The sequence below is a fragment of the Galendromus occidentalis genome, unplaced genomic scaffold (genome assembly GCF_000255335.2).
Source record: "Galendromus occidentalis unplaced genomic scaffold, Mocc_1.1 scf7180000077212, whole genome shotgun sequence".
Taxonomy (NCBI): Eukaryota; Metazoa; Arthropoda; class Arachnida; order Mesostigmata; family Phytoseiidae; genus Galendromus; species Galendromus occidentalis.
Window position 1 is genome coordinate 82,132 of NW_003805200.1, and position 20,382 is coordinate 102,513.

At 53.5% G+C, this 20,382-nt stretch overlaps 1 pseudogene; it reads right to left on the minus strand.

Moving 5' to 3' along the window:
• Positions 1-1,878: 1,878 nt before the first annotated feature.
• The window catches only part of LOC114827977 (uncharacterized), a 62,727-nt pseudogene continuing 44,223 nt past the window's right edge, over positions 1,879-20,382 (minus strand).

Sequence of the window (20,382 nt, forward strand, 5' to 3'; positions counted from 1 at the left end):
GAGGAATCCAAATAACGCATCACAGACGGTAACCTCTGGCCTCCCTTTGTTTACCGACCATGTTTCACATCGTTCCCTCCAATTTCGATTCGACACTCGAGCGGCAGTAGCAGCAGCAGCAAACAGACGGGCCATGAGAACGCCAACAACGATCGAGCAAACAAACATAAGTAATGTTTGATCGGACACTTAGCACTGCCACCTTACCCTCATATCAGGGCGAACCTGCTGCTTCGGCGGAATCAGTACATGCGAGGCTTTCGATTGAGCTACTGCTATAACTACCGACCGAGGTGAGGGGCTCGGCTTAGCATTCGACCGATGCGGTTCTGTTGGGAGTCCGCAGTAGCAGCTGGCTGGTGGTAGGGACGTCAATACCGAAAATGGCGGTGATTCGGACTGTGCAAGTACGGTTTGCAATTCGCACCGACACGCATTCGCTCAGCCTTCTGCTCGTGCTTTCAATGCGATTTGTGCTCGTGCGCCCGCATTCGATAGCTGTCGGTAACCTCTGCCTGCACAAACATATCGCTTTAACGATCACTCGTAGTCGAAGCGCCAGTGAAGAGGGACCAGCCAGCCAGTGAGTGAGTGAGCCAGCCCGCCAGTCACCCACCCACCCTGGCAGAGCGATCGGGGGACCGAGGGGTAGCGAGTCGCTGGTCGTCGGGAACGCAAGAAGAGAGGAAGGGAGATATGCTTCATATGATATGGTATTTGTATGGGAGCCACGCTTCAGTGGAGCGGGGAGCTTGGGTGGCTTGGCGAAAGAGATTTCGTTTATTGGGGTTAAACACCCTCTTGCTCCCAGAAGGAGAAAGCGATAGGGAGCCGAGGCTCACATGTACAGAATGGCCACGAAATATGACATCTTGAAAGAGGCAGCCGCCGCGCGCTGCCGCCGCGCCACCACCATCGGCAGTCTCAGCAGCCGCAGGAATCGAAGCACGAAATTCTCAGAGAAACTCTCAGGAAGAATAAAGGAATTCCCGGGGAAAGCGGGCGAAATGCCCTGTCCCTGCTTCGACGGCAACGGCGCAGGTTCGCTGCACCTTCATACAGAATGCGTTACCTTGCTCAATGGCGCTCATATTCAATTAGCATTCGGCTAAAACAATTCGCTACCGAATCAGTGGAATCAGCTGCCGACGTCGGGTTTGAAGAACCGACGGCAGATGGTTTCGTCTGAGTAGACTTTTATCTATGTACACCTCGTTCATAAATTGATTATTAGCATTAGGAGACAGCGGCATCATGATTCTTCTATGAGCCCATTAAAAGCTGCGCCAACAGGTCTTTGCTTTGAAAGCTGCCGGTCCGACCCGCCGAAGGACCGGCTGCACATTAACTTTCTTGCAACAGTCGGGACGAAGCCCAAGTCCATCAAACTCGAATGATTCCAAACAATTTGAGCATCGACTTGCCGGAAACGAATTCCCGAAATTCTATTTCAAACACAGGAGAGCTCATCATCGGATATGGGTATCCGTAAGCCGGAGGATCTCAATGGCGAAACGATTCCTCCCGCACCTGGGAATACGTACGAGAAAACGAGAAGCTCAACCCACCTTCATGAGAATTGCTGTTCGAAGCAGAAGTGCTGACGAAGACTTCAGTGCGAGGTATTCTCGATTTTCGTAACCCGACACATGTTCCTTCTTTCTCTTTGCGGATATCATCCGGAATCTCAGAGTTGCGTATACCGCCGTCAGTTTCGCCGAAAGTTTCGATTTTCGGTCAACAGACAAACTCTGAGTTGGTGGATCCCACGGAAAATGGGTAATCAAATTCGTCGGGACCACGTTTTTCTCCCGTGTTGTTTTTCCTCATGGAGCGAGGAAGGGAGAGAGGGTAGAAAGAAACACGGCAGGAACGCTTTCAATATGGCCTCCACAATGTCTTCTCGTCGTCCTTTTTCTTCTTGACGTCTTCCTGCGAATCTGAATCGCTATCTTCGCCCGAACTCCTCTTCTTGCATCTGCTGTGTGTGTTGTTCGAGGTTCCTGGAGAACTCGGAGGGGAACTATTCTCTCGGTTTCTCTGTTCGCAATCGGATGTATCATCAACCGACACCGGCGGCGAGGACCGCCCCCTCGGCGATCCTGAACTTCTTGAGCTCGGCACCGGACTTGACGGATGTCCACTCGCTGGCCGCTGAGGGGACGACGACCTCGATCGAGTCTTCACGTTCAGACCGGTGGCATTCAAGCCCGGTATGTGGAACGCCGTCGAACCGTGAGGAGCCAGTGCGGCACCGTAGAGACCTGTGGTGCGAGAAGCGAAATTGAGTTCGTTGCTCATGGATCAGCCGGCTTTCTTATCTTGGCGGAGGCGTCGATAGGAACATCATCTCCTCGGCGGGAGACGTTGGTCGGGAACGCCTGGGCCGCAGACAACAAGTACCCGAGTCTGTTGGTAGATAGAGGAGGGAGAGCAACAGCAAGGGCGAAATCAGAAGCTTACCGGGATATAGCAGCGCCGGGTGAGCCGGGTAGAGACCAGATGTCCCGTTCTGTTGATGGTATTGACTCTGCAGAAAATTCGCATACGCCGCTGCATAAGGATTCTGCGATAACAGAGTACTCATTGCTGCAGCTTGCGTTGTCACCGGGTTGCTCTGAAAGTAATCGTAAGCATCGGATAAGCCGCGTTGCGTACGTCATCTCATGCAATACCGACTTCCGGACCCTGTGAGGAATTTACTCGCGAAACCGCAATCATTCTTGCTCGAGATAAATCCACTGTTCCGCTCGAAGATCGCCTAAACTTCAGTTCTCGTTACGTTGGACATTCCATCTTCTGCAGAACGACGTCCACGCGCTCGGCCGTAGAACCGTCATACTAACGAAGTCTCCTTGAGGCGCTGAAGGAGCGAATCATGTAAACCACTCCATCAACGATTCTGTTGGCGGCGAGATTCGCCACGCAACGACACCGACAACGAGCTTCTGTTGCTCCAACAAGCACGAAGACTGAGTGATCATTTGCATGCGTCAAGCTCAGCATGATTTTGTCAGGGAGCCGGGGAGGAAAGGGAGCACAATCGGAAGACCGCATCTCGATCCAGAACACCCCTGATGCCACGCCCGTCATACGTGAAGGGGAGAAACGCAGTAGTTCTGCAAGGAGCATTTGAACGGCCCAGAGCGAGTGCAAGCGAGAAGCATGAGTGAGAGAGGAATAAGAGGAGTGCACCGACCGATGGGGTCTGGATGATTAGAGATCTCGTCTTTCAGCAAGGGATTGCAGTCCCCCTCGAGGTTGGGAAAATGCTTCCCGCTGCGTCGAGGGACATCTCCACGTGAGCTACACACGCATGCTCGCTCGCGCGCGCGCCCATCAAACACACCCCGAGGCCCTGCTGAGTGAGCATGGCTAGCTGACAGGCTGACTGCAAATTCCCTAGTCGAGAGCACCCTCGCACTGATTTGTTTGACTTCTTATTTACATTCGGTCACGATCGGCGCATCTCAATCGGGACCACCATCATTATTATTATTATTATGGCGATAACAACGGTTCCCTGAGAGATTGGACGGAAGCGAGAGCGCTAAGTGATGAGCCCGTCTTGTGGCAAGTCCCTTCACCCATCGACCGGTATTTAGCTGGCCCCGAGTGGAGCGCCCATGTGCGCGCGTGGTGGTTGGCGGCCCCTCACGCAGGCCCCGGTGGTCGGCGGTTCCAGCCGCGTGGTTTGCGGGCGGTCGATGGGTCGGCCGCCAACGGTTTTCCTCGCAGGGACTCGGAGGGAATTCGGTGCAAAGCCGTCAGATGGCGCTATCAGCCTCTGTGGGCAAACGAGTTGCGGTGGAAGTCGTGGTCTGTGGCTTCGAGCGAACGACGAGTGGTGGCCCACACCGTCCGAATGAGCATGAGTCAATATACGTCAGCTCGAAGCCACTGCCTAATTGAATTCATACGGAGCGAACGTTCCGTCGGAGAGCTTTCTGCGGAGCTGCTCGCGTTGACCGAAACGGGATTAACAGCCATATCTACCAGCACATGAGCTAAGCCGACCGAGTAGGACCACTACTCGGAAACAAACAATACGCTCGACAAGCAGCTCGATGCACTTGAGCGCTCGGTTCCCCGTTTCCACGTGCTGATGTTCGGAGCCGCTGAGCTGGGAAGTACGCTTCCAGCGTCGATTGGTTGGACACCGACTCGCGCAAAGGGATTCCCGGCATGAAGCTCCAGAGCGGAGAATAATTTTGACATCTGCACGCGGGTGCGCTATACGGCTTACTACAGCTCCCAGATGAAAAAGCCGCTTTAACAGCTCGAAACGAATCATCCAAGGTGCGAGAGCAAGCCGCGGTGCCGAGCCTGCAGCTCTCGAATCAAATAGGAGCAACCACTGCGCAGAGGCACGCGAGCAAAATCATTAACGCTTCCGAGTTTGCAAAACTTTCGAGTAAGCTCGTCGCAACTTCGACACCGTTTCGGGGCAAGCGGACAGACTGGCAGGAGAAAAAGGAAAAGAGTGCGCGTCAGGGAGCGAAAACAGAAAATAGAAGAGCTTGCATTCGTCGGTCGTGCTCCTAGTTTTTTTGCCTTCCTCTCCTTCTTCTGCTGCTGCGACCAGCGAAAGCATGAGCTGCTCTAATCCAGTTTTAATTACCAACACTCACAGACCGAATCGAGCGAGTCAACCAAAGCCACGCCGCAGCGAGGAGGCGAGCGAGCTGGATGTGGCTGCTCTTCAGATAACTCGCAAAATCGCTGTTTTGCTCAGCTTGGCAGCGGGAATCTCCTCTCGGAGGTCTCTAATGCTCCCCTGCCGCCCCGCCGATACCAGATGGCATTCTCCAAATCATTCAAGCTTAGTGTTATCGAAGTCTGCCGCCACAAACATCACCGACGCATAAGTTGTTGTTTAAAAACTCGCTGACTGGAAGATGACGAGGTCTCCTGAGAAACGCTTATCCAGGATGGGGATCCTTCGCTCCTGAGGAATCCCTCCTGAATTTCCTGCGGCTCTGACCGATTTTCTTCAAATGGACAAAATCGGTCGCGATATCGGCTTCATCTTTCAGGGCCGGCTGATACGCGATAGGCTCTGGGAGCATGTGACGATGAGGTCGATAAGCGAACTTCGACCAGGCACGGCCTGTGGGATCCGCTCCGTGATTGGCTTGAAGGAAGCGGAAACCATGGGAACCTCCCTCGGTGTCCTCGGGAATCAGCCGACTGCAGCATTCGGACCGGCGTTTCTGGCTGACCGCTCGACTATACTACGCCGGCACGACATTTCGTTAGTATATTTGCAAGATTTCCGACGTACCTGTATGGAGTTTTGACTGAGACCTGCAAGGCCTTGACGGAGTTCAGTGAGCCTTTCAGACAGACAGAGATCCTGAGCAGCTGCCGCCGCCACTGCGACCGCAGCTGCACTACAGTTGTAGCGAAGAAGGTTGAGGGGGGTATCCGAAGCCGGGGGAGGCAACACGCTCTTGACGCCCGTCGGCGACGTCGCAGGCGACGTGCGCTCGGCTGTCGAGCCTGGAATCAGAGGATATTATTACTGAGACGACCGAAGCTAAGCGCTTCCTGAACGAGAGAGATAAGCGATTGTACGTAATTTCAGAGAGGTTCATGCTTTCACTGCTCTCCGAATCAAGAATTCCTGTTCGATCTCGGCTGTAGATCAGTCAGAATATGGATGAGGAGATAAAGACGGGAGAGAGAAAAAAACCGTATTGATCTGTTCATCTCTTTGAATGGAACAACTGCTTCGGCGCCGGAGTTCTCGAGGGCTACTCGAGTGCTGGCAACTGTTGTGAAGCGGGGATAAGGTCTATGGATCAATGCCGGCAGGCAGACGGACGAATGACCAAGCGGGTGGGCGGGGTACGTGGGGGAGCGTACAACATCTCATGGAAAGCCCAAAGAAGCCTGATGTCAGAGGCTTCACGGGATTCTCTGTTGCTGCTCGCCGAGAGGTACGAGCGAGCGAGATCCCGCCACCGCCGGTCGCCGCTCTGTAGCCTATTGTAGCAGCCGCCAGGCTAGATAAGGCAAGCTCATAAACAGTTTGAGTCACCCAGGAAGAGAGAGCGCAGCCCGATGAAGTTGGCTTGCCTCGACTTGGATCGTCGTCGTCGGTCGGCTCAGCCCGACAACATCCAATGAGCCCGCTGGCCATCTCGTGAACTAGTGGTTCGATCTCTGCTCGTATGTTCCCTCTCGCTTCCCTGCTCGTCGTCATAATACTCCCCTCCATCCGAGGAATGGAGTTCGACACGGCAACAATTGAATAGCAACTGCCGTGCCGGAGGTATACGGTACGTCACATCGGACGTCATCCACAATGATGATGATTGCCGATTCTTCAACTATCCCGGGGGGCGACGAGTCAGAGTTTGAGGAATGCGGGAATCACGGATCTGGGCCAAAATCGTCAGCGTCTCAATGAATAGTGGACTTTTTGAACGGACCCCCATCATCGACCTCCATCAGATAATTTGCCGAATTTTTCAGAACGCGCTCGGGAGGAAGGTCGCTACGCCGATGAACGGGGCGGGCATTGATAGGAAGGAGCCCATGGAGCGAACTCTCAAAGCAACTTCGTATTGGCGGCCGTCATGACTTTTGGCTTGAGTCCGAAAAGCAGAACGGAAGTGGCTGAGTGACTGAGGCCGGCTGGTTGAAACGAGGGGAACGCCACAACTAAGGAACCGAGCCGGGGGAACTTGCCGTTGAGCGGACTTCTGCTCGCTCAGATTGAGAGAGACTTGGATATAGAGGGGAAAAGCTCGCCCAGACATAGAGAGAGAGAACCCAATGGGAACTCGCAGAGAACCCCAGGGCCATTGGAAGAGCGAGGGGGGGGGAGAGAACTAAGAGAACGGGATAGGAAGGAACGTGCCTTCCGGTTCAATTAAAGACGAAGCGGAAATGAGTGTGGCCTTATGCAGGGCCAGCCGGAGAGCTCTGAATGCTTCCCCTATTTTCCTTTCAGGGGCGACCGAACCAGTCAGCCAGCCGGCCAGTCAGTCAGTCGCTCGGTCGAGCGAGCCTTTCGGTCGCCGGCTCGATCCCGCAGTCGAAACAAGACTTGGGCAGCCTGGAGGTCAACACGGCCACACCGCCTTCGCGACCGCTTCTATTTGTGAAGAAATCCTGGAATCTACCGTATGAGGGGGATTCGGGTGACCTTTCCGAGCGATGAGCATGCCGATTGCGTGACTCGTCGCCCCGTCTTACCACATCTTGAATACTACATATTCATGGACCCTCCACCTCGGTCCAGCACTTTGAAACAACAAGCAACGGGGGCTGAGTCGATCATGATCTCGGAATGGCGAGACAACAAGAGTGGCGAGAACGTCGCCCGAACGACTTTGAAGGCAACACACTCGCTTGCTTAATGAGATCGAGCTGATTAGCGGAGCGGTTCGGAATTTACAATATCAGCCAGACAGCGACCGCGTACTCAACATCCGCACGTTCCCTGTACCCTCCGTCTCGCCGACGAACCGAGGCAGGGAGCGTGCGCGAGCGAGTGAGGGAGAAGACGACGGCGGCGGTGGCAGTGACGGGCTACTGAGCGGCGGCGCGCGGAATAGCTCGAAAGGGTAACTTCGCTCCAATGACAATGCGTTCAAGTGGTAACAATGAATCTCGTTCCTTCGCTTACGCGCTCGGTCCGTCAACAAGTTAGCAACACTGATTAGATGTTGCTGTGAATACTGGCCGCGGGACACGATCATTGAATCTATTCGCGGAAATATTCCAAAACGATTTGGTCCACGCGGGAAGGTATGCTTACCGGGCGAGGTTGGTCTCGAGGGGTTGTCTTGGGTAGTGACGGTATTGCTGTTGTTGTCCCTGGACTCGTTCGAGAAGTCTGACGGCGATATCGGTTGCTGAGGAGGGCCACCCAGTCCAAAAGGACCGAAAGCGACTTGTCCGGCCCCTCCACCTCCTCCGCCGCCTCCTCCTGCGTAGCCCGAGGGCCAATGGTCTCCCACCGGTCCGAGAGGTGCTCCGTCTGCCGGAATCAAGAACGAGATACTTAATCGAAGATGGTCAGCTTGCGTCTATGTCATCCTTCTTCGGGACCTCGGGATTCGAGGCTCTCCAGGTATCCATAGATCGTTCTGCATAAGCAGGACTCTATAATTTATGAATCTCGAGTCGGAATCCTGCCATAGATATTCATATCCTCTGGGAGAATCTCGATAGAGCTTCTTCCTGAGTTCCATACGGAGCTGAGATGGATGCGTGTATTTGTTCGTGTGGATATATGTATATGTATGCGTTCCAACAACGCATATCTGAAAGCAAAACGGATGCCGCGGTATCTCTCGGCAGCCGGCTGTCTGTAGGCAAGGTATGTCTCAGGTCTATCGGTCGGTTGGTCTATGGTGGGCATGGCGCGGGAAGGCTTGAGGCCGAACATGATTTTGCACTCAAATCACCTGGCGCGTCGCTCAACTCCGAGCGGAACATGGAATCGTCATTATTTGTAAACAAAAGGGTGTGTTTGCATGCAATTGTGACAAAAGGCTCCGCTCGTCGCTCGTAAGCATATATCCTCCAAGGGACGTATAGCAGTAGCAGCAGCCCCGACAACTAGTGCAGCTGCGGCAGCAGCAGCGAATGCAACCCTATGACGACGAGAAGCCTTTTCGGAATTGAAGAATTGATCCCTGGACGATTCATTCAAAATGGAACATTTCTGAGAATCTCTTATTTGTTCCGCTTTGATCCAAGAGGACGAGCGGAATAGGAAACGAAAGCGAAGGTGTCGCTGCATTTGTAGAATATCGCTCCAAAGAAAAATCTCGACGCATTCGAACGAAGACAAGGATCAAATAAAGGAGCGGAGCCTCCGAGATGGGGAAAAAACTCCGCGAATGGTTCTCGCCTCCGATTCTCTTTCGAGGAATTTCCGAGAGAGGTCTACGGGTTTCGCGGAGAAGGGGGCCAGGGGATCCAACACATTACGGGCTAGCGAGCTGAGAGCAGGCTCACATGAATAAAATGAAGATTTGAGGCAGAAGGAATACATTCGGACGAAGGACCTTGTGAGAATTTGCTTCGAGAGATCGATTATCTCCAGAGACTGCCCTTTCCGAAACCGTCAGGAATGTTTCCGAGATTCTCGCAGAGCCGACAGCCCACTCGATGGTGGACCCGTTCGCATACGTTAATGTTAGGCGTTTAGGTTCGGAGTCCATTTTCGAATGGAGCGGAGAAGCAGCAGCAGAAGCGAGGGGTAGACTGAGGAAGAACGGAGACGCTTGTGGGTAAGCTGCAGGCGGTTTTCAGACCGGTGGTGATTTTTCTCCATTTCCGAGACATTTCTAACTGAGCCTCAACTGACCAGAGGTTCTTGACGATTTGTTTCAATTCACTCCACACATACACTATCACTCCCGCGACCTCTCTTTCTCGAGCTCACCGAGGAAGGCGACGGGATAAGTTTGGAACGAAAAAGACAACATTTGGCTTCTTTCGCCGGCTAGCTGGTCGGTCGATGGCATCAACAGCAACCGCCGCCGACGTGGCAGCAAACGACGTCGGAATCCTCTGAGGAGTTTGGCAACACTTTTCGATGTGGCTGAAGTTTGCGGTGGTAAAAAATGTTCAGTCCCGGCAGGATTTGAGTCTGTCGGTCTGCTCGAGGAGCGGCATGCTCCGTCGACGCGGCTCGGTTTCCTTTCGCCAACCGTTCAACCAACCAAGCAACCAGCCAACCGACCAAGAAAGCGACCGAGCTGCAAACAGGGATCGTACGTCGCTCCGTCCGGAGGCCATCCGCGGTGCTTCTTCCTTTTCCCACTCAACCGGGGAACAACGAGGTTAACCTCAAAAAAACGCAGAAGTCCATGTTTGCTTTTCTCCGCCGGCCGGCAAGCCTGCCTGTCAATAGCGGCAGCTGCGTCTTGTTTTTCGTCTCCTCTCCGTCAAGGAGCCCGTCTGGACCGGGAAGAAGGAATTCGCACCGCAACCCTTCCGAACATACGTCGACAGGAAAGGAGCCCGAGTTCCGCGCGCTCCCACGATAACGAGCACGAAACCAGAGAGCTTGCTGCGAGATATTTACCTGAACTGGGCGTAGTATTGGAAGAATTCGTCGAGTGGTGACGCCGTTGCAATTCGAGGCCCCAGTCGGGGTTTTTGCGACGCAACGCATCCCACTCGCGCAGGGGATCTAAGAAGGGCGGTGGTCTCGCGCCGAACGCCGAAGCGAAGGCGCGAAGTTGTTGTTGTTGGCCTGCGAATTCAAATGGGAAAATTATTAGAATAATTCTTCCGTGAGGATTTCAAAATGATTGGCTCTCTTCGGGAAACTCCGCGATTTATTCCCGCTATCACGATAGGGACGAACTCGTGTCCTTTTAAAACGTCGACTCGCCGGGCTCCGATCCAATGAGCTGGATCGAAAAGTACAAAAGATGTAGATGTCCCCTAAGAGCTGAATTGATGACCGCTTAGCAGGCTCCATTAATTTGACGAACTGTAGCCCAAGCCTTGCCGAGTCGGGGTTTCAGCGCAGGTCGGCTTATTGATAGGTCGCTGAGGTGCGGATATTATTCGCGCGATCCCAATAGATAGATTTGTCTTCGCCAGAGACGTTGATTTAGTTTTCTCTCGCTATCTTTCCCATTTCATTCCCATCGGTGGCCGTGGCCAGCTCGGCGAAGGGGCAGCGAGGATCTGTTCATGTATTAATCATCTTTCCTTCAGCAACAGACGATAAGACGTAGAGACTCGCTCCTTCCGACTCCGGGAGCTCTAGGTACACGATCACTCGGAGCAAAACTCTGAACACCCCGAAAGCCGAATGCTCCTCGGCCGAAAGACCGAACACCGATCCAGAGACGAATGGATCATCAACGTAATGGGTGAGAAGTGAGAATCATGAACAAAGCACGAATCACTAGACTCTCCGCAGGCTGCCACGGAGCCGGGCGAGTCAATTATTGCGGTTGGATTAGGCGTTTCGATCGGACACGAACGCTCAATGCAATCCGGTTCACTCACAAGTGAGACAGGTGCATTCCGTGAAATGGGGCGGACAACAGCAAGAACTACAACCGACTCGTCGATGAGGTCCGTTTCGTGAGATGAACCTGTTCTCAATGGGCTAGGCTTCGCGGAACGTTTGCTCCAGCCTTCGCTTGCCGCCCAAGGTTCCGGCGCGCCTTGGCTGAGAAGTTTGATCGAACCCCTGTCTCACCTAGGCGAGCGGCCGGCCGACGAGAGACCGACTCCATATGGCAATCAAGCATGAAAGCAGGCAGGCGGGCGGGCTGGCTGGTTTGCTTGGCTAACTAACCGGTTGCGGAGAGCCGAGCTTCGTAGAGTCTCCAAAGTGGAAATATCGGAAGCGATCTCATTTTGAATGCCGAAGATCGCTGGTCAGAGGGAGAGACCGCCGATCGATCGATATATCGGCTCGAAAACCAGACAACGGCGGAGCCGGGTGCCGGAGAGAGTAACGCGCCACCCCGTATTCGGGTCGTTGAAAGGATTAAAAATCACACTTTGTTCAACGAATCATAAGCTTCGTCACTCTCCCCCTCCTCTTATTCCATCCTCCGTCTCCCTCCCCCCCTCTTCCCTCCCACTCGACCGATCGCAATACGGGGGAAACATGTGAACTCGGAGAGAACAAAAAATCCCGCGCTGATCGGAGGAGAATACGTGAAACTCAGACATGATCGAGCACAGCGGCGAAGACTCCTCGAAGAGGAATCTAATTCCAAATTTTCTCATCCGAACAAGGGTCTTCCACCTCATGAGGGGCGCCTGTGGCGTGGAGAAGGAAATGAGGAGGAACGGAATCAGCGTCGTATCCTGATACGCAACCGCCCACGTCAGAAGCCGGCAGGCGGGTAGGCTGGCGTGCTGGCTGACTGAGTGGTGAGTTGAAAATGGTGATGGTGGCCACGATGGTAGCGGTGGCGGGCGCCCAATAAATCCATAACCTCGCTCTTCAGAGCCGCCGCCCTCAACGCTCTCCGATTCTTTGAACGACGACGGCACGACGACCTCGATAGCGGGCTGGCTTAAATTGCCCTATTTATCTTTGTTAACTTTTCCACCAAACCCACCACATTGATTTTTGCCTCAGCTACGAGCAGAGCGAGAAGGACGACGGCGCGACGGCTTCGAGGAAGGCATCGCTGACGACCACGACCGAGCGACGAGAATCCTTTAGGAACACTTAGCACAATCTTCCGCCTTCCGTCTGTACGAACATTCGTCGTCGGTATTGTTGGTCAGCACTTGAACCGAGAGAGGATCTTTCAAAATGAAAAACTGTCTCGAGGGGAATGACGCTCTCAACGGAGTACGATATTATTCCTCGAGCAAGCTCCGGGTGGACGGAGCCGACAGCGGCTTGAACTCCTGTTTCCAAGAGATCCGGGACAGCGGTGGGAGAACACAACAGATGAAGATGGGACGAAGTTGCCGCGAAGAGATTGTCTGGCCACATGTGGTATCGACATCCAGCGAATCGACCTCGGGAGAAAACTGACAACATCTTGATAGATAAGCGAAGCAAGGATCGTCTTTACATTGCCGATGTGGCGAAGCCGGTCGTTCATAAGGTGTAGGGAAGATCTCCCGTGTCAGCGACATGGATGGTACCGCACGTGATGCGCGGATGTTTTAGCTTGCGGAAATTGTTCCCGATCCACGGCGACTCAAAACCATACCCATGATCCGGACTGGGGGTGAGACGAATCGCCCAGAAGAACATTCGAGCAGATAAGCGTCGATTAGGGGAACATTTAGCGGGGAAAGAGAGATCAGATGAGACAAGCAAGAAAACCACTGGTCAGGTATGGGTGACGGATGCTGCGTCCGAGGTCTGGGCCAAAGACGAACGGCAGCAGCAGTAGCAGAAGCAAGCGGAGCACCCTCATTGATTCTGGAGATAGTGGCTAACTCAAAAGCCATTTATACCTGTGTAAACGTACGGATCATGTCGACGATGAACATAAGCGGCGACAGTCTCCCGCGAAACACCAAGATCCTTCAAGGCGATAATCTGTGCAAATACACCGAATGACTGGCTGACTGTCTGTTTTTCCTCAGACCTGCTGCTGCCACCGCTCCGAGACGGATAGAAGATATGTACACTAAGTGTGTATGTGAGCCGTGTTTCTGAAGGTTGCCTAAGTCAACCGTTTAAGGCACGCAATGGGAGAGTTTTCTACACGCACGCTGTCAAATGGCATTCGACTGAGCGGGTATTCATCCGACGACGCTCGTTTTCGTCGTACTTATCCGCGTTTATTCGTACATATACGTACGAGTATCCGACCGTGTGTTCATTTATCTCTGTTTTGACTAGGACCACGATAAGATCCCTCATGGCGACAGTAGTTTCTCGGTGACAAACGCCATCGACGAGTCGAGGGTGAAATGCTCGACGCTCACCCGCTCGGGGGAAAATTCGTCGGCTGCTCGGGACGACGCGACGTATATCCGTCTCCGCGTCGTCAACTATTGGACAGATGGGCCGAATTCAACAACAGGCGCGCATATCCATCATTATCGTGATTCTTACACTATGTATTTGAGGACTGTTATGCGCAACTCGTTGTCCCACCTTAGAACTTTACCGAGAGCTTTTGATCAATACCGTTTCTGCATTTTTGTGGGTGGGCGGATTTGGAGTCCATTCATGGGTCGATATCCTAAGTCTCTCTTTTTTGCGCTACCGTCGGTCGGTCCTTGGCGACGATCTCTACTCTTCGAACGCATTTCGATCTCTTCGCCGGAGCGATGTCGTACCTCATGGTAGGCATTGCGAGACCGAATCACGGTATACAAGAAACTTATGGGGAATATAAATCGTCTACTCGCAATCGCTATACGTCAACAGAAATTATCGTCGGTTCAGGCATTCGTGCGGCGATCGATCATTCAGATCCGAAGTCTATCAGACAATGTGAAACTCAACGAATGGGAGTCACCCCCTCGTCGAGCTCCCGTGCATGGGGAATAGAAACTACGGAAACTCACGTCGTGGCTCGCGGGGTCCGTCGACGGTAACCTTGATGGCCTTCTGGTACATGGCAATTTGCGGGGGACTCGTTCCGATCGTTATTGTCAGAGTGAAACTTTTACCTGGAATATATAAAACACGTTTTAGAGACGGAATCACAAATCACAACCGGAGTCAGGATCCGGGAAAAAACTTTGAGAGCGTTCACATGAGGTTTCTCCGATCATGCCGAACATCCCGCTCCCGGGGGAACAGGTGAGCTGGGCTCCGAATTCGGAAAACCGAGGGATTTCATAATAAGAACTCGCGGCTTCCCAGGGTATAAGTAGGCGTCGCCGATTGTTGGCAACGCTTAAAAAAACCGATCGACAGAATGATAATCATCATGATCTGATGGCGACGACCGCGACGAAGACTGTCATTCGACGTGAATGAGCCGCGAATGAGCGGCCATCTACGGTGCGACGGTGGCGGCGTCATGTTACCGAATTACTTGTGACTTATGGGTGCCTCTCAGGAGTGCTCGCCTGGTCGCGCTATCGGTCGTTGGTTGCTCGCTCGTCCGCTCGGTCGTTCGTTCGCTTGCTCGCCTAATCGCTAATATATACTTCTATTTAAGGGTAGTTAAAATTTTTGCTCGTATGACTCCTTCTGCGTTTTTCGTCCGTCAACGTCGACCGTAACCGACAGCTATAACATCTCTACCCCTGAATGAGAGCCTGATCTCTTAGCGAGGAATTCGGGAGCCGTCAGTGAAATATGACTGCAGTGAAAGACGACCGCTTCGGACGCCAACCAGAAAATCGTCTGCCTGCGTACCTGCTGCTGTCTTCCCTCTGCTTCGCCCGTTGCTCGATGGCAGCGGTCCGTACGTTTCCTTCCCATCGATTTCATGGTCGCGGCCCGCCAGTATTGAACAGATCTTACGTCGATCATCGTCGTCGTCGTTGTTGTTGCTGCTCTGGATCGACAGTCGGTGTTGGCCGCTTCAGTCTTATTTGTCTAGCATCAAGTAGCTGGATGGACGAGAAGCCGGCCGGCCAGCCGCCCGGCCGACCGACTGATCGAGGTAAGACCGACAGGAAGGCCACTCCCGCAGGCCTCAACACTGGGAGTGGAAATCAGAAGCCGAAGTAGCTTCTCTGGTTACTTCTCTCCAAGTGGGTGCTCCCTATGCGGATTTGACGCAGGGCGAGCCATAATTTCGCATCGTCTACGCCGACGACAACGCGATCAGCAATCGATAACAATAATGCACCGCACTGACAAGTATGATAACAGCTCACCGCCACTGGTTTCGGCATGCCCCACCCGTTCTTGGGTTACTGCATTTACCTCCGCGAGCGTTTGTCTACCGGTCAAGGGTCCTTATTATCCATCCGATCTTGAACGGTCGCTGACTGGCTAGCTCACGATGTTTATCTGGCGGATCCGAGACCCAACTCCGAGCATGTCGTCGGAACACGGAAGGGCGACCCGACGGAGACAAATACAGCGCGGAAAAAAACGACCGCTTTCAGGTGTTTTGCTCGTAGGACATTGTTCCTTGATACCCTGTCTCGATAGCATCTGCCTGATTACTGCAGGGCGAACATGGACCGCCGCCGACCAACTGTTGGAATAGCTGTGCCGTACGAGAACTCTACACGACGACCCACCGAGCATAGCTGCCGACCGTCCATTGTCGCAGCCGTCGTCGTCGTCGTCGACCGTAAGGTGCGAAGCGTTAATTACGTCACTCATGGTTTTGGTCTGCTAGTAACGCTGGGAGCGTATCGGAGTGCTCGAAGCTCGCGCATCCAAATGCCTCGGCGAGGTGTCGCATTGTGATACATCCGAAGAACGAGCGTGGTGTTTTCGTGCGCCGGAACTTTCGACCCAAGCACAGAACTGTCATTAAACGTTGAGCATATCATCACCTGGAACCGCGGTGATGATCATCATCTTCGTCGTCCTGACGATGCGGCGCATGTTCAGCATCATACGACGAACACGCTGCGGTGATCGTTGTGCATAAGAGCGCCGGAATTGCCGTCAAAAACGTTAACTGACGCTAGCAAGGAGATATGGAAGTTTTCAAGTAGACGCAAACGTGTCACCCGACCGAAAAATTTCGGTGGCGGAATCCGGTGGCGGTAGAAACGCTTCAGGGCGAAAGGCGTTCGGAAAATTACCACTTCTGCTCGTCTTAGGCCGGACGCGATCATCGATGCTGTTGCTGTCAACCTCAACGGCTTCAACAAACATGATTCACCTCCGGTGCGCTACCGTGGCATTGCGACGCCAGCGACGCTTCATCGGTTTATTGGTCGGACGGACGGCCCATGATGACACCGAATCTCGCGAGGCATTCGGTTTTGCTCGGAGCTTTCTATGGAAAAGATTTTCTACTTTCTCACAGCTCCCGGGACAAGTTGATAGTCTTGGCCACCGTGTCCACTACCGCTCTAACTTCGGTCGAATGTGACCGAGAGTGAAATTATCAAAATTGGCCGCCGAATGCAAAGCTTGTCCAAATTGTTCGGGCAAGCAAGCGAGCGGGTTTGCTTCTGATGAAAAATCTGTCTCCCACGGTAATTTTTTCGGCGCCCTCCCTGAGCTTATTCTTGCATTCGCGAGCCCGGACCTGGGTTTTTTAGGAGTGAAATTGTCACTCTCAAATCGTCTACACCACGTTCCTCAGGGAATCGAGATCTAAAAGCCTGAAGTGCACTTGGAGCGTGAGGTTTTTTTTTCGGAGAGAAATCGCGAGTCGTTGAATAGTGATGATGCTGGCAGTGCTCGAGTAGCGTGCAATGTATCCGACATAATTTGAATGCTCCTAGAGAAAGTCTACACGGGACAAAGTTAGACTCCTTCTCGCGCTCCCTTCCGTTCCCCTTTCCCCCCTCATTCTCTGACTAGGAGTAGTTACAGCGGAGTGGCGGTCGGCGGCCGTCTGCTCGGACCTGGAGAGCATAGCAAACGACGGGGGGACATGAAGTTGTGGACAATCACCGCCACACCGACGACAACGACAGGAGTCAGAGCTGGGAAGCATTCTAAGGAGAAGCGTTTACTTCGTCCCTAGGGTGAAGGAAGCCGACGCTGCCGTCGCTCAAATTGTTTGCTCAGAAACTCGAGAACCAAAGTTCATCACCCCTTCGTTCCTTGGTTCATTCCTTGCTTGTTTGCCTGCACTGCTGGCTGGATTTCTTGTGGGAATGACAACTCACAGACGCCGACTCGCTCAACAAATCCGCGCTCGACCTAGAGGGGGGTGCGGCGTGCTTTCTCGACATTGTTCCGAAATTCCAATTTTAACGTTTCGGGACTGACGTATCTACTAGCTCCAGCTTTTATCGAGCGGAATAGCTCTACATCAGCGACGAATGGAATCTCAGGTGGAAGCGAATCTCATCGTCCCTCCTCAGATTTGTTCCCACCAGGGAATGGTCCGGCCCTATCGTTTTGTGCCTTTTCTGCTGCTCGGGACGAATATATTCGGCCCCTCTCCTGCTCTCCCGGGATCCAGTGGAATCCAGCGGTCGGCGTGGTTGGTAGTGATGGCAGCTCGTCATTAGATCTTGGAATCGTTTCGCGAAGCCCATTCGGTCTTGTTGTTGATGCCAGTGGATGTTCTCTTTCCATTCGGCCCTCTTCGATTCATGAAGCCCAACCCCATGCCACCCCGCTCCAGTCCATTGGACAGGCCGAAGACAACTTGCCACAAAGTTGCGAGAGTAGACGCAGGCTTGCGGGTCTCTTTGATGGCCCTCGAGGAATAAAATCTCATTCAGTGGCAGCGGAGCTTTGTAGAGAAGAATGGAGAAGTCGAAAAAAACCAAGAAGAGCCTTTCGGTGCTTTGACAATGGAGAAAGTGGCTCGGTCTCCCACTCATCTCCAAGTCCAACGATGTTCGTCAGTGGAGCAACCTGAGCGCGGCTCGGTGGGAGAAGACAGCAAAAAAGCAGAGAAATCTGCGTCGACGGCAACAACCTCCCGCACAAAGGAACGCAATCGTTATATCTCGCGAGAGCTAATTCCATTGCCTAGAACGAACAACGGAGTAGGGCCGCGGTTCCTCCCAGAGGAACGATACCAACTGGTGCGTCAGGGCTTCCGAAAACCATGTTGAGAGACCCATCACTCCTCTGATAGAAGCAGGCAGAATCGCCAATCATTGTCACTGACTTGTGGTATTTTCGGAAAAATCCGCAATGATCATGGATCGCCGCGGTACCCTTCCGGGTGGTTCGTCTAGCGTCTCGATATGTCCCCCGGCGTATGTCGACGACATCTCCCATCGCTGGAGCTCAAGGGGACCGGTAGCGGACGAAGGGAAAGAAAATCGGCGGAATGACGGAAGCAGAGCAGAGGTCAAATGGGAAAAGATCGACGAGAGTGAGAATCGCGAGGAGCGATGGAGTCGGAGGACTCGCGACAAAATCGCATCCCCGCTCTCACTTAATCAAACGTCAAGTCCCATCGCCAGTCGTTGTCGGCGCCGTTGACGTGTTTCGCTTATGACGCGTCCAGGCGTCACACAATGTCCCCGACAGGAGGATGGAAAGGAAACGCCTGAAGACGGAAAACATGGCGGCAGACCGATGGTCAACACGAGAAAAAACCCAGAGATAAAAGTCCAGGATACAGTAGGACACTGTCGGTTGTTCTATCGAGAACGAGAGAGGAGAACAGGATAAGTGGCGGCGGCGGCCACGACGATCGACTTGCCTCCTCGACCCGATGGTTGGTAGGTCGCTTGGTCTCTTGGTCGGGCGGTTGGCTGTTCGGTCGGTCGCTTGAGATGACTCGAGAGGAAATAAGGCATTGTGAGATACCATTAGATAAGGGCCTGATGAATGGGCCAGCGAGCTATCCGGTTAGGCCTCTTGCTTCTCCTGTTCCTGCTCCTTCCAAGAAGATCATCATCTCCTGACTAGATGGTCGTTGGTTGGATGCCCGCCGTTCGGGCTGGCTGTCTTGCTGGTCGGTCGGTCGGTCGGTCGGTCGGTCGGTCGCTCCCTTCGTTGCTGGTTCGTAGGCGACTACACACTCCGCTTGGATCTCTGCTCTCCATGGAGACCGTCGGACGCGCTACCGACATCGCCTCTGGTGCCCGGACTGGTGCACGAGCCGCCGCGCCGTCGTCGGACAAGAATTGACTTCCGTTTCCTGTTTGGCCATTATGGTCCTCCTTCGTTCGTTCGTTCGTCGGGAGCCTGCCTTGTTGCAAGGGTTCTGTGCGCAATGAGACGGCCTCCTCTTCCTGCTGCCGCTGCTTCTTCTTCTTGCCGTCGACGTCGCCGTCGTTCTTCTCCTATGGAGACGGGCAGCGGTAGGAGTTCACCCACAATAACGTTAATGGTAGGCTGGCTTTCTGCTTCGGTGAGCTTTAGTATATGTGAGTAGGTTGGTTGGTCGGGCGGTCGGACGGCCCGCTCGCTCACTCGGCCTCCAGCCACCCACCTACCCACCGACTGGCTGCATCTCCACAGCTCCTGGATATCCTGATTGCCTCCTTCGGTAAGCCTGCCCCATCTCTTTGTTCACCGTGCGGCTGCGGCGGCTTTGCCTGCACGCCTATTTTCATCCACTTGTCCGACCAACTTCCCACGTGTCTTCATCTCCTCGGCGTGATCTCAGTCTGGCGGGCCCTCGCTCCCTTCGACCGAACGACACCCTGACGGGCTTTCGCGGGAATGGCGTGCCTACCTACTTCCTTCCTTCCGATGGCATTCTCCAACTTGTGGCGCACCCGACACAAGGTGGTCCCCATCATCTGCGTCATAATCCCTTTTCCCTGGTTTTCCCCGTCGCACGCTTGGAAAGAGGAAAATAAGTCCGCTCACTTATTCTTCTCGCTCGGTGAAAGACATTCCTCGAAAGACGGAGGGACAATAAAGGAGACGTTGACATATCTCACGATGACACGGAAATTTACAACTCGGATTCCATTGTTATGATTGGCGTCACCGAGCGCCGACAAGGATCCGCCGACGATTTTCCGTACAGGTAATTCACCAGGACCTGAATTTTCTCCGTTCCACAAGCTTCGCTGTAGGCGAGTCGTTTGACGGAACGACTTCTTCTCGTACGTGATTCTAAAAGGCGCGGCCAGAATCCTGAGAGCGATATCGGTGCGTGGGGCTCGTGGCCGCGGGGAACATCGGTGCTTACTAAACGAGAGTCGGAAGATGAACCGCATAAACGTCAACATCTGTGGCAGAAAGTCGGTGGTTCCAACCATCGTTCTCCGTGCTTTTTTCTCTTCTGTTTTCTGCGGAGTAAATTACACGCCGAGGCAATCGTAATGACACCGATTACAGCGCTCGTCGCCCCGGGACTCGCTACGACGCGTCGACTGACTCGGTGGACTATGAGACGAAGAACGGACGCTCGGACGAGCAGACTCCCCGTTCAT